At 34.1% G+C, this 15,938-nt stretch overlaps 2 protein-coding genes across 9 annotated transcripts in view; one reads left to right on the forward strand and one right to left on the reverse strand.

Annotated features, from left to right (window-relative positions):
• LOC149801763 (focadhesin-like) overlaps positions 1 to 15,938 on the reverse strand; it is a 596,289-nt gene that overhangs the window by 499,762 nt on the left and 80,589 nt on the right. The gene's annotated exons all lie outside the window — the stretch shown is intronic.
• LOC149801765 (FMRFamide receptor-like) overlaps positions 1 to 15,938 on the forward strand; it is a 146,124-nt gene that overhangs the window by 89,167 nt on the left and 41,019 nt on the right. The window contains exon 1 of one of the 2 annotated variants that reach the window (XM_089956104.1): positions 5,190 to 5,427. The exons of the other annotated variant lie outside the window; for it this stretch is intronic. The gene's annotated coding sequence lies outside the window, so the exon portion shown is untranslated. Of the gene's footprint in view, positions 1 to 5,189; positions 5,428 to 15,938 lie in introns of those variants that run through there. 2 annotated transcript variants of the gene reach the window in all.

The raw sequence follows: 15,938 nt of genomic DNA on the forward strand, positions 1-15,938 counted from the left end.
AATCTGTTTCCCATCGCTGGTTCCTTTAATTTTGTTGATGAAAAATCATTTAAAATATTTGCATTGTCAATTAGGCTGCAAATCAGGCTGGTCATTAGGCTGCATATCAGGCTAGTCATTAGGCTGCAAATCAGGCTGGTCATTAGGCTGCATATCAGGCTGGTCATTAGGCTGCAAATCAGGCTGGTCATTAGGCTGCATATCAGGCTGGTCATTAGGCTGCAAATCAGGCTGGTCATTAGGCTGCATATCAGGCTGGTCATTAGGCTGCAAATCAGGCTGGTCATTAGGCTGCATATCAGGCTGGTCATTAGGCTGCAAATCAGGCTGGTCATTAGGCTGCAAATCAGGCTGGTCATTAGGCTGCACATTGTATTTTTAAGTACCTCTGTTAAGGCATCAAACAGTTCATGAAAAAATGAAGAAGCTGACTTGCAGCTATCAAATTATACATTCAAAATGACACCAATATCCTGGAAGTTTAGGATAAACTGCTGTTTAGAAGAGTCTCTTTCTTGTGGAATTAATCATTTAAAATATGTACATGTATTAACATTTTTTTTTTTGTAACTGTAAAGCAAGATAACAAAATGGCCTCAGTAACAAGGGTCAATGCCAGTGTGAAGAAAAGATCATCAAGGCCAAATATTAATAAGCATTGCATGAAATATATAAGACCATATCATAATTTCAAAAAGTAAGTACTCTAATAATTGGTTTGGTTTTGTGGGGTTTACAACCCTTTTTCTGCACATGATAGGCCATACATGGCAACCAATATTTCTAGTGGAGGAAGGCTCCAGGAAGAACCACCAACCGATGGAAAGCTAATTGCAAGCTTTCTCACATTTCCACACTGGTTGACCAAAGATTAAAACTTGCACAGACAGAGGTGATGTGTGTGTGATTTGTAAGGATAAGCACCTTAGACCACTTGGCCACCTGGGGCACCACTCTCATGAAATAAAAGTTATAAAAAAGTGAGTTAGTGTAAACTTTTGGATGATTTGAAAAATCATGCTGAAGACAGTCACCATTCTTGATAATGAATGAAACTGAAAACTACAAGTTTATTGAATCTTACATTTAAGTAGATTCTGAGGTATTTGTTTTTCAATATCCATTGCTATAATAATGAACAAAATGTAGTTTTTAAGGGAGTAAAACTAATGTAATTATGCAATACTAACCTGTCACTATTGCACAACTTATTCTTATTTGCGTCTAAACATCCTGTTCATTCAATGTGAATACATCCTCACAGAGAGTGGAGAATTGTCAATACAATGCAATCCACTTGTAAACCTCGTATGTGCATATGTAGAAACAATCATCTGTTTAATAAACTATGATAATAAAGCAGGGTTGGAAGATGGCATCTGGCAATAGTGATGAGTTTGTATTGCATAATTAAAATTAGTTCTACCCCACCCAAAAAAAAGCAGAAGGCTGGTCTTTGAAGCTCAAAATACTTAATGAGGTCAGCAAGGTGCAAATCCAAACAACTGGTGAGTCCTGACAGAATTTAAGTGTGTTGGAAACGGCAGCTTGATCAATGACAATGAACATCTTTTGTTCTAAAAAAGAACCAAAGGAAACCAGTAACAGCAGTTACAGAGGGAAAGCTATGATCAATGCATTTCCAACAATCATATTAGATTATACACCTCCCATCATATATCCTGGATGCTGATGCAATACAGCCATGAAACTTTTTATAGTGGATAGATTGCTTGAGAATGTGTTGTTTGTGCAGAAGGAGCCACTGTTTGCAACAGGCTGATCTATCAATAGGTCTAGAAGATCACTGAACTAGTACTCATGGTGCCACAGAGATGTGAGAATGACACAAGCAGTGGAAGTTCTAACCTATTGTAGACTTGAGATAGCAGTCAGAAAGGTAGGAAAGATCTGAGACTACAGAGGCATAAAAGGGAAGTCTGTTGTTTATCCTGGCCACAGTCAACCTGAGGTAGCCCGTATTATAAAGACATAATTTGTAAAACTTCCTGGATGCAAGGTTCAAACTGGGATCAACTGCTTTATTTCTTTGCTTTTTTTACCTTTTTTTTAATTATTGCTTATTTTAGTGAAATCATCAAAATCACTAAATACATCAAGAATTCCATTCCTCTCTGATATTTCTGCTGTGGTAGATTTGGAAAGAAAAGAAAAAAATCACCTTTAAAGCCCATTGGTAAAGGAGATATGTACAGCAGCAATACCAAGGAAGACAAAAAGACCAGCATACCTCATGGGACTTATTACCAAGGAAGTAATAAAGGAAAAACCTTAGTAACACTCCAGATGTCCTAATCCCCACATCAGATAATGTGAGGAAGAAAATCAATTTTTCTCAAGAAATTCTTCACAAGTATTTAAGATTATGAATAATTCATGTATTCATGTATCACTACACTATGGAACGAATTTTATATAACGCTGACATTTTTATTAGGCCCATCTGAAAACCCTGTGTCTTTGTAGAATACTAGAAATTTCATCCTGGTTTGCAAAACATCTGTTGAAGCAACAATAAATCCTACCCCACCCCAAACAAATTGCTATCTGTCCAATTTCAAATATAATGCATTAAATACAGTGTTTTCTATAGGTATCTCTCCACTTTCCATAGATGATGCATTAGATACAGTACCGGTAATTTCTATAGGTATCTGTCCACTTTCCAAAGATAATGCATTACATAACTGTAATTTCTATATCTATATGTCCACTTTTCAAAGATAATGCATTAGATACCGGTACAATAATTTCTATAGCTATCTGTCCAATTTCCAAAGATAATGCATTTGATACAATAATTTCTATAGCTATCTGTCCAATTTCCAAAGATAATGCAGTAGACAAAATAATTTCTATGGCTGATAATGCATTAGATACAGTAATTTCTACAGCTGATAATGCATTAGATACGGTCATTTCTATGGCTGATAATGCATTAGATACGGTCATTTCTATGGCTGATAATGCATTAAATACAGTCATTTCAATGGCTATCTGTCGACTTTCCACAGAAAAAGCATTAAATACAGTAATTTCTATGGCTGAAAATGCAGTAGATGAAGTAATTAATATGGCTGATAATGCATTAGATACAGTATTTCTATAGCTATCTGCCCACTTTCCACGGATAAAGCATTAAATACAGTAATTTCTATGGCTGATAATGCATTAGATGCAGTCATTTCTATGGCTGATAATGCAGTAGACAAAATAATTTCTATGGCTGATAATGCATTAGATGCAGTAATTTCTATGGCTGATAATGCATTAGATGCAGTCATTTCTATGGCTGATAATGCATTAGATACGGTCATTTCTATGGCTGATAATGCATTAGATACAGTCATTTCTATGGCTGATAATGCATTAGATGCAGTCATTTCAATGGCTATCTGTTGACTTTCCACAGAAAAAGCATTAAATACATTAATTTCTATGGCTGATAATGCAGTAGACAAAATAATTTATATGGCTGATGATGCATTAGATACAGTAATTTCTATGGCTGATAATGCATCAGATGCAGACATTTCTATGGCTGATAATGCATCAGATACAGTCATTTCTATGGCTGATAATGCATTAGATACGGTCATTTCTATGGCTGATAATGCATTAGATACAGCCATTTCAATGGCTATCTGTCGACTTTAAACAGGAAAAGCATTAAATACATTAATTTATATGGCTGATAATGCAGTAGACAAAATAATTTCTATGGCTGATAATACATTAGATGCAGTCATTTCTATGGCTGATAATGCAGTAGATACAAAAATTTCTATAGCTATTTGTCCAATTTCCAAAGATAATGCATTAGATACAATAATTTCTATAGCTATCTGTCCAATTTCCAAAGATAATGAAGTAGACAATAATTTCTATGGCTGATAATGCAGTAGATAAAGTATTTTCTATGGCTGATAATGCATTAGATACAGTCATTTCTATGGCCGATAATGCATTAGATGCAGTCATTTCTATGGCTAATAATGCAGTAGACAAAATAATTTCTATGGCTGATAATGTATTAGATACAGTCATTTCTATGGCTGATAATGCATTAGATACGGTCATTTCTATTGCTGATAATGCAGTATATAAATTAATTTCTATGGCTGATAATGCAGTATATAAAGTAATTTCTATGGCTGATAATGCATTAGATACAGTCATTTATATGGCTATCTGTCCACCTTTCACATATAATGAATCAAATGCAGTCATTTCTCTTTGGGTCATCAATCCCTTGGCTACAGACTGCTTTTTTTCTCGCTGTGTAACACAGGTGTGGAGCTTTTTCCTTTAAACAAAATGTAGTACCCAGTCTAAATGCATGTCAGGTGATATCTTCTATTGAAATTCAACAGTACTTGCTATGGTCATTTTGCCCTAATACACACTTGCACCCTATTAATGTGAATTTATGTCCTGTCTCACATTCTTACTAACACCATTGCATAATTAGACCTCTCAGATACTATTACTGTCTCACATTCTTACTAAGACCATGACATAATTAGACCTCTCATATACTATTACTACAGTGTATCTCACATTCTGAGACCATGACATAATTAGACATCTAAATTACTAGCAAACTTAATTATATTAGGTTATGAATCCATGGCAAAGGACACAGCAGGCAAAATAATTCTTCAAATTTTCCTTTCTGAATATTACTCAAGCATGATTACTTTGTACAATATCTAGAACTTTTCTCAGCTCAATCAATTTAACTCTGGCATGCAGTCAACACCATTTCACTTAACCCACTGTTAATTTGTAGTATGTGATTTAAGCTACTGTATATACACATACAAATCCAAAAAGCACAGACCCAGATCTGCCATTGAATAATATGCACAAGCAAATCTGTGTCTGTGCAGTTTGTTAGGAGTCATCAGTAGAACAAACAACATAAACCCTGATCTGCAGGTCCATTATGCTATAGCAGATCAGGTTCTTTGTTCTTTTCAGTTTGACTTGACTTATAAGCGAGTATATATGGTAGTTAGAATGTTCTATGATACAGAACCTCTAGAAGCTATCTGACAGGCAATTCTCAGATCAACCACACTTCCAATATTATCAAGTGCTGCCAGCCACTGAAGCAAGTAGCTATTATGAATGACGCTTGTACAAGAGAACCCAAGAAATCTAGGAAAACTAGCAAACTTGTATAAATGCATAGCCTGGATGCATTGAAAAAATATGAATATACACTGTATATTGATCTCAAAAGAGCCTTATGTAACTGTGGATCGATCACACACTGCTTTCACCTGAAAAAGTGGAATAAAATAATTATCTACAGCTAGCTATTTCTTAGCCAAACTTTATCCTCAGGCTGGGAGTTTCATGTGATCTGAGTGGAATTGCTCTTCAAATAATTTACAAAATGTAAGTTCACTAAATGTTGTGCATTTTATTATGTCTTCCTTGAGGATAAATATTTCTTCCATTAAACCTAATCAAAATTATAACATATGGAAGTCACTAAATGCAACTTTCACATACCACTTTAGCTGGAAAGCAGAATAAAATTTGGGCAAATTTATGATCGGAATATTTAAAACAAAATTTACTGAAAGTAATTCTTTTCATAATTTTTCACTATTTCTCTTTTTTGCTATAAGAGAAAGCTTAAATAAAAAAATCAAATACAATTTTCACCTCCTTATAAAGTATGAAATTTTCCACACTTTTACTTAGAAAACATTCACTGTACAATAATCAAAGTAAAACATGAATCATGATTTCTGTGAACTGATGGTACATGAAATATCAGAGCTTTTACAAATTGCTGGGCAGAACTACTTACAAAATGTACATGAAACTGTCTCGCTTCCTCAGATTGTATGAAAGATTTCTCTTATCTTCTGCCCATTCTCTAATAGCTTATTCATTGATTTCAAAATTTTCAGCATTTGTGAAGTGCTCATCAATTCTGAAGCTTATAAACTGGTGTACTTTTTAATAAACTATAATAAATCATTTCAATTTATGTAGTATTTAAAACATTAAGTGATAATTAGATATGTGGAATTAGATTAATTGATTAGACATATTTGGTACTTTACTATTTGTTAGTTCACAAACTTTGTGCTTTTAAAATAATTCATTCATTCCCATCATTTGAAACTCTATATGCACACCTGTCACATTAATTTTCAATGATTTGTTATTGCAGAAATAAGAAATACAAGACTAATTCATCAGTATTCCATTTTTGTCTCTACAGATCCAATAATAATAATAATCATAATAATAATAATGCTACAAATAGTATGGTGCTCTTTGTGCAGAGCTAGATTCCATTTCTAAACAATGATGGGGGAGGGGGCAAACTATGGAGTTTTGAAGTCCCATGGGAGAGGGGTCACTGCAAATGACACAAGTAATTTACTTTTCAGAATAAAAAAGACTTAATTTGCAGTTAAAATAAAAATTTATTCCAAATTGCCTGTTTATTTATTAGGGAGTTTAAATTTAAAACTATACATAAGGGAAGTTGAGTATAATGCAGTATTTGGAATCCATCATGGTCAACCACATTATGTAAAAAACACTTTGGTATGACAATAACAACTGAAAATTAGATGACTTCTGTATGAGTATTAAGGGGTGTGTGAATAAACAAAATGCTGGTCAAATATGTTGTAATAATTATACTGCCTTAACAATCAGAATTTAATTAAAAGACCCCCATGCTCATTGAAAGTTAATCACTGTTGTGTAAGAACATTTATTTTTATATGTAAGGAATAGGTTTCTGAAACTTAACCGACTTATTTTTATCTGTTGTAAGCTTGTTTGTTTATCTCAGTAATAAGCAATAAGGGATATTCAAGATAAATAATAAAAGAGACATGATGTAACTCTATTATATCCAAATAAACAATAAGGGTTATTTACAATAAACAATAAATGAGACATGATGTAACTCTATTATATCCAAATAAACAATAAGGGTTATCTACAATAAACAATAAATGAGACACGATGCAACCATGTTATGTCCACATTTATTATAATGAAGTGCATTAGACCATATTTATATGATAACTGCTGGTTAATAAACTTTTTAAAAATAATTTTCTAACCTAAAAATAGTGACAAGATGTCATACTATGCCATGACTACCATATATACTACCTTGTAAGTCAAGTCAAACTACAAACAACAAAAGATCCTGATTTGCCATAGCATAATGCACCAGCAGATCAGGTCTATGGTCTATGTTGTTTGTTCTACTTATTACTCCTAAAATACTGCACAGACCCAGATCTGCCAGTGTATGTGATGACAGATCTCAGTCTATGCCATAGGACTTGTCTTATAAGTGAGTATATACACAGTATATTAATCCCACTTTGCTCTTCTATTTTTGATTAGTTTATCTTTATGTCACAATTTTTTTTATTTTAAAACAGTTATCTTCATTTTAAAATAGCATCTCTGAATTTTTCTACCATACTGTGATCATGCTAATACCCAGCCAGAACATGCTTGGACCATTCCAACAATGGTCCGAAACCACCGCACAAAAGCAAAGGTAACCACAGCACGTACAGGAACGTTGTTTACCAAATGATGTCATGTGTACATAACACCACATCATCAAAGTATTCATTATGATGACTAAATTTGGCAGAAACATTCCCAAATTTTCTTAGGTATGAACTCATTAGTACTATTTTTTTTACTGAATATGTGTAATTAATTCCATAATGCTGTCAGAATTAAAGCTTTTGATGTGATTCTATCCTGCCCTGAGTACTGTAACATGTGACTGAATTCTCCATGATTTTTCCAGTGAGTTCCGACTTTTTATGCTGCATCACTTCATCGAATCATAATACATGTATTCTGATCGCCAAACTACTATCCATCATATATTGGACCACATGCAAACCAGTTAAAGTGAATGTCTTTAACATAACGCCTGATGCAAGGCATGACCAATCGATTACCATTCAAGATTATTTGGGCAATGTTTAAAAGGTGCAATACCTACCATATATACTTGCTTATAAGGTGAGGCAAACTGCAAACAACAGACACCCTGATTTGCCACTGCATAATGATTACTTGTAACAAATTGCACAGAACCAGATCTGCTGGCAAATTATGGAACAGCAGATCTGGGTCTGTGCAGTCTGCAGTTGGACACCTCTTATAAGTTGGAATACAAGGTAACTATGTTTGAAATCTGACCACAGCAATGGATAACACTGACACTGACAAGGATAACACTGACACTGACTGTGTACCAGCATCTCTGATAAATAGTTGTTGCCTGTTATTGCAAAAGAATTTCTAAATAGGGAAAGAACCTAACAGCAGGATAATAGTTTGCTCAAAGTTTCTGGCCATCAGAGACCCCAGACATCAATACATTACTGAGAATAAATGGCACACAGTTAAACCCCAGCTTGAAAAAAAGTCTACCTGAAATCAAATCTAGGTCTAACCACATTTATATTCTTGACATTTCTCAATCGATCGTAAACCAAGGATCTTGTGACTCTATATCAAAGTGATCATAAGCTATAAGAGTCTAGAGATTAGTAATACATTATTAGATGTGTAAGAATAACATTTTGTTTATATTTTTGCAGGAGATATTTTAGAAATAGCAATTACATTAGTTTATCTCCTAAGACATCAACATAAGTGGCCATTTGCTTCTGACCCATAACTGGTAATGCCAATTTAGATTATTTATATATTTATAGTACTGACCGCTCTGGTGGTCTAAGTGGTTTGAGTGTCTGCTGGAGGTCGCAGGTTCAAACCCCAGCAGAGTAATACTAAAGACTTATACAAATGGTACTATCAGCTGCCTAGCTTGATGCTCAGCATTAAGAGGTTAGCGTTAGCACTGGTAAGCCTGGTATTAGGATATTGTGACTGGGTGGGACATGATGCCACATGTCTGCAGCATGATGTCCCACTGCTAGACATCACTATAAACTGCCACACTCTAGACATCATAGCGATATGACTGGAAAATGTTTAAAGCTAGGTTAAAATTCCAATCAAAGACACAAACATTCATTCACACATACACACTGACAAACACACACATATTTATAGTATTTATAGAAAAGGACACTTGCTCACAAGGATACAATCTTTGGTCCTCTTGGGGTCCTTTACAGACTGGTTTCAGTCAGTATTTTAGAATTTTAGGTTTATCACAAGCAGGACTGACACTCTCTACAGCCTGAATGGCCTAAGCCAAAATGGAGTGGTCTTTGCCAACCTATTCAGACTGATGGAATCTAAAATTAATCCTGAAGAAAAACACTTCTTGTTTTCCACAAAAAAAAAACACTAATCATTAAACAGATGAGATGGCTGGGAATCAAAACTTTAATGTACAAAATGGCAGGACCAAATCTTTGAGTGCCAAACCCGAAAATTTTAACAACATGTCTAAAAGCTTTTCTACAGGCTTGAGATACTTGACTGAGCACACCGTAAAGTAAGAATTTTCTCCAATCAGACTGCCTGAATATTGTCACAAGTCCAGTCCCAAATTATGTTTGTTAAATCCTCATCAACTTTTACTAGTATATTAACAGTCTTTAATTTTCTATTTGACTATCAATACTTCATCCCTCTCTACCATAAACCCATATATCAACAAAAAGGACCACAAATGTGTCAGCAACAGCAAATTACAAATAATTTGCATAACCATTTCTTTAAGGTCAATACTACTCTTCCTGAAACACAATGAAAGTATTGATGATACTACTCTATTATTATTGGGCCAATTTGGTATTTATCTAGGTTACATTTGTATCTAATTCTAGTTCCTGTAGTGCATAATCTGATGTAACTGCACAGGGGGGAGGGGATTAGACACACCTGAGGTTGTTTTTTCCACATGTAATTGGACTTCTAGCTCTACATGCTGACTCCCTGCACTATATGTGACCCTAGCTTATAAAAGATCCTAGGGGGACTTTAGAGAAAGCATTCCTTCCAGACCTTTCTAGACTTAATGTTGACCTAAATTTAATGGTCTAATGTGTTAAATAGTCCTTTGTCTAACCCAAGACTACATACCAAAATAGATAAAACCTAAATTATGTAATCAAATTATAGCCAATATATCTACTCTCCACACAACCTTTAATGTCTATTAGAATTTCCAAAAATGTTATATTAAGTGGGAAATTACTTGTGAAATATATCCTTTGGATCTAATTAATGTAATTCCAATTAAACTATAACTACTTAACTTATTTTAAGCACTTTACACCTATTAAGAGAGCTTCAAATTTCACAGCAAATCATCATTAAACTAAATGACTATTAAGGGAAACTTGATATCATTGATTTATTGCAAGTCTACAAACACACAATCCTGCCTGTATAATGACTTCTTGTTTCAGTTGCCTCAGCCAAAATTGTAACCTAACCCCATTTGGACAGCACTATCTTTAGCATGAATCGGTCACTAAATTGTAACCTAACCCCATCTGGATAGCACTATCTTTAGCATGAATCGGTCACTAAATTGTAACCTAAACCCATTTGGATAGCACTATCTTTAGCATGAATCTGTCACTAAACTGAACTGTAAATAAAGATAGACATATAATTAGTACATTTATCAAGAGCATTTAGAGAATTATATAAAAATGTATCTTTTCTTCTAAAACCTAGATCCTGTTAATACAATATCACTGTAAACAAGAGGCCTGGAGTGGCCAAGTGGTCTAAAGTGCTCACCATTACAGATCATTGCCATCTCACCTCTGTCTGTGTGGGTTCGAGTCTCAGGTTCAGCCTATGTGGGTATGTGAGAAAGCTTGCCAGTAGCTTCTCGTGTGTCGGTGGTTCTCTCCGGGGTTTTCTCTGGGTTCTTCCTCCACCATTAATACTGGCTGCCATGCAAAGCCTATCTTGTGCTGAAAAATGGTGTTAAATCCTAAAACAACAAAACAACAACAACCAATGTAAATAACTAATTTAGTCCTAATAGTATGCTGAGCAATGATTAAAAGTATTGATGATCAATTCGCAAATATCTTTCAGTTGATGCCACTAAAACACTTGTGTGTTCATTAGTACTTTCAAGACTGGACTATTGTAACTCAATTCTGTCTGGTTCATCTCAATATCTACTCCAGAAACTTCAAAAAGTTCAAAACACAGCTGCTCGGATTATACTTAGAGTACCACGATCAAAGCACACCTCCCCGCTGCTCTGTACCCTACATTGGCTATCCATTCGATCCAGAATCAAACACAAAATTTGTTCTCTGTGCTACATTTCACTGTCAGACTCTAGTCCAACATACCTATTTGACCTCACCCATGTGTACACACCAGCAAGATACTTACGCTCCACTTCTGACAATTGTATACTCATTATTCCCACTATGAAAACAAAGTCATATGGACAGCGTTCTTTTGCATACCAGGGCCCAGCAATGTGGAATGAATTGCCTACTGAACTTAGACACAAAGACACAGTGATCACATTCAAGAGGGCTCTCAAAACTCACTTATTTCGACTGCAAGAACAAACTTAAAGACCTAATAATGTTTCCTACCTGAAATATTCTCAGCATGTTTTTTATTTTCTAATGTTTTTCCAATTTCATGGTGTTTGTTTTTGTAATATTATTATATGTTCTTTATCTTATAGGTGTTGTCTAATGTTGTAAAGCACTTTGAGCTTCTAAAGGTTAGGCGCTATACAAAGTCCTCATGATTATCATTATTATTATTATTATTATTATTATTATTATACTGACATATGCTGGCAATTATAAAAAGTTTTGATGATACTGAGGTATGCTGGGCAATGATAAAAAGTATTGATGACACTTAGGTATGATGTGCAATGATAAAAATTATTGATGATACTGAGATATAATGGGCAATGATAAAAAGTACTGATGACACTTAGTTGTGATGGGCAATGATAAAAAGTATTGATGATACTGAGATATAATGGGCAATGATAAAAAGTACTGATGACACTTAGTTGTGATGGGCAATGATAAAAATTATTGATGATACTGAGATATAATGGGCAATGATAAAAAGTACTGATGACACTTAGGTATGATGGGCAATGATAAAAAGTATTGATGATACTGAGATATGATGGGTAATGATAAAAAGTATTGATGATACTGAGATATGATGGGCAATGATAAAAAGTATTGATGACACTTAGGTATGATGGGCAATGATAAAAAGTATTGATGATACTGAGGTATGATGGGTAATGATAAAAAGTATTGATGATACTGAGATATAATGGGCAATGATGTTTCCTGGTCTTTTTTCAGTAAAGCTAACAGGGCCCCGAGTGGCCGAGTGGTCTAAAGCGCTCTCCATTATGGATCACTGCCATCTCACCTCTGTCTGCATGGGTTTGAGTCTCGGATTCAGCTAATGTGGGTGTGTGAGAAAGCTTGTCAGTAGCTTCTTGTGGGTTGGTGGTCCTTTCCAGGGTTTTCCCGGGTTCTTCCTCCACCATTAATACTGGCTGCCATGTATAACCTATCATGTGCTGAAAAATGGCGTTAAACCTTACAAGAACAACAACAGTACAGCTAACAAGAGCCCAAGTGCACCTGAGATAACTCACCTAGCTGACATCTGCTTAATGGCCAAATACTAGAGCTGTTCACCAATAAATCAGGGACAGCAGCATGCTTTCTGTACAAATTTCCAATCAAAAAGTTTCTGAACAAATTTCCAATCAAAAAGTTTCCGTACAAATTTCCAATCAAAATGTTTCCATACAAATTTCCAATCAAAATGTTTCCATACAAATTTCCAATCAAAATGTTTCCTAACATTTTTAAGAACATTGGTCATATTTGATCACGAATCAGCAAAAATTGTTTTAGGCCCAAAAAATTGTTGGGCTTCCTATTGCAATGGTTTTGAAATTAAGGTAGGTAGGTAGGTTTTTTTTCCAAACATTATATACATTATAATGATTAGTATATATAATGTACTAAGTACATCAGGTAATTGGCAAAACTGGTTTAAATGGATATACAAACCTATTTTTTTATATAAAAGAATTAAATTTTTGTTTTAATATAATTTTTGTACTCTGGAGCTAGGGTCAGCCAAAAAAATCAGGGATGGTTGACCAACTGGAAACATACATTTGGAGGGGGAGGCCTTAAATTAAAAAGCATCAATGCCAGAATGTTTGTCAGATTTAGTACAATTCTGCTAAGCAGTTTGTAAAAATAAGAATGTGTCTAAATATTTGTCTATTTTCAGCAACATCTGCCAATATTATCTGATGGCAACATGATACCATTTTTATAAAATGTCCATTATTATATGGTGCTTTCTGTCTAATTTTGATGCACAAGAAAATGCACACTATTCTAACACTTTTGTTGCACCTTTAGGTATCTAAAATCAGCATGAATTTGTGCAAATTCCTGAAGGAAAATAAACTTTTCCTGTTTACTGAACTTAACTACTTAACTTTGTAAACTTAATAAAAGCTTGCTCTTATGCATATATTCCTCCCTTGATAACTCATTAACAATGAGAACCAAAAACATATTGCAGTATAGGCAAAGGCATGAGGTACTAAGGAATCTCTGAAAAATTAAAGGGAAGGGCATCTAGTGTGGGTCCAGGATGGGGTAAAGTGTTTGAATATTCATTTAATAGTCACATTGTGAATAATTTTGTCAATATCTTTCGGTAATAATTTTTTTAGCTTTTCTGTATATATTACTTTTTTTTAAAAAAAATATATCCAATCTCTGAAAGATCATTTGCAACATAATACCATGTGGTTTTCACATACATCACATGAGTATCAGCAAATACGCTGTGTATAACATCACTGCATGGAAATGTTGATACATTCTAGTGTTACTGTAGATTCAGAATGAAGCAACATTTCTTAATTTAAAAAAATAATGACATTTATATAGAGCAATGGTTTCCCAACCCCCTGGAGGGTCATAAGGACATTCTTGAGGGTCCCAGAGGGTTGCCAGGATTTTTTTGAGGGTGCCAAAACTTATCAAGATGTGGAAACAGGATCAGGAGGCTCAGAAAAAAATATTTATACGGTCAAAAATGGTTGGGAACCACTGACTCAGAGAAACATAAATGTAAAAACTTGACTTTTTATAAATTGTTATATTATTAAAAAAAGTGATGTTGTGATTTCATTGCAATTTATACTTGTAGCAAAATTTCTGCTCATTCTTGACCAAACATCTGAGTAATAATTCTGGAATTTTAATTTCACTATAAACTTTGGAACTTTCTGCTCCATAATGAACTTAATCTGTGAAACAAATCTTTTCAGTCACCTAGTACATCATTCACTGGATTCCTTTGCTATCGTTGATCGCATTTGCTAATGAGCATGAAAAAACACAAATTAATTAATGTCAGATACTTTAATTACACTGCTTGTACTTAATGAAGTTCACACAGTAAATTGAAATGAGTTGTTGACAACAAATGATCATATGACCGCTATTCTACACAGGTAGGATTTGCATGCATTTTACCTACCCCTTTAGATGATTTGAAAAAAACAACACAAATTAACATGACAATACAATGAAGGTCAACTTTAACTGATTTTAATAATGCAATGAGCAATTCCCCAAGTTCAGTTGGAGATCATAACACAGTACTCAATTAGTTTCTCATGAAAAAGCTTGCAGGCACTGCAGTGACAGTTGATAGAATTTTTCACATTTGAATACTCTTTAAGAGGGCATATCACACCGATGATGATTACACTGAAACCAAATTAAAAGATAAAACTGAAACATGAACTTCACTTGACAAGAATTATTTAACTGGTATTTAATTCATAAAGTATTGTCATCTGTAGGCATGACTGACATTTTAATTAATTAGTTGTTGTCATATATCATTATGTGGTAGCTTATAAAGTGCTGATATGTCAACAGTCTTTTGATGAATCACAATAATATAATTCCAGGTAGGAATTAACTATAAATTCCAGTAAATGTCTCTGTCAAAGAATTTAATCACTTGAATTCACTTATTTGAAGAAGAAAAAATTCAGCCCAACTGGATACAACATATAATACAACTTCAAAGTGCTAGATCTTAAAGCACAACTGAAAAATCCTCTCAGTTACAAGATATAAGTCTCTACTTGACCTCAGGTCACAATGAGCATTTTCTATTTTAAAAAACCTATTACCTAATGGAAAATAACCTTCTAGAATGATCCTGATGTTTACAACATACTCAAATACACTAAGGAAATTCCTAACCCTAGACATAGACCCAAATAAACATATTTACTCCTGTTAATAATAATTCTGATTTTAAACCCATTAACATAGATAATAATTTAGCTATGTATTAGTTGCTTACATAGAATGAAATTTAAAAAGTTCATTTGGATCAAGCAGAAATGAACTCAATTTTGGACAAGGTCAAGTCCAACATACAATGTAACATTACAATAGCATGTAATAAAATAAAAAATAATAATAATAAAACTAACAATGTAAACCTAATATACAAAAGTTAGATCCTCTGTTTCTAAATGAGTGTCCCAACCTGAATCAGTTGCATCAACAAACAAATGTTCATGTGCATGCAAAGGAGCCCTAGTCAGGAACCTTTCTTGATTCATTCATCAATACAGGGCATGTGCATGCAAAGGGGCCCTAGTCAGGAACCTTTCTTGATTTATTCATCAATACAGATGTAACAAAAGTCTGGTTCTAACAAAATCAGAGCTCAAAGAGAATCTGTATTCATGGGTAACCAGATCCATTGTAGCATTCAAGGCTCCCAATGCAGAAAGTTAGCGACGAGCAAACTATGATGCCTTGGCTCATAATGACTCTAGAAATTTTAGAATTCTTTCTTTCGGTCCATGTGATGAA

Source organism: Sinohyriopsis cumingii, chromosome 4, assembly GCF_028554795.1.
Source record: "Sinohyriopsis cumingii isolate HCF-2022 chromosome 4, ASM2855479v2, whole genome shotgun sequence".
In the NCBI taxonomy this organism is placed as follows: domain Eukaryota; kingdom Metazoa; phylum Mollusca; class Bivalvia; order Unionida; family Unionidae; genus Sinohyriopsis; species Sinohyriopsis cumingii.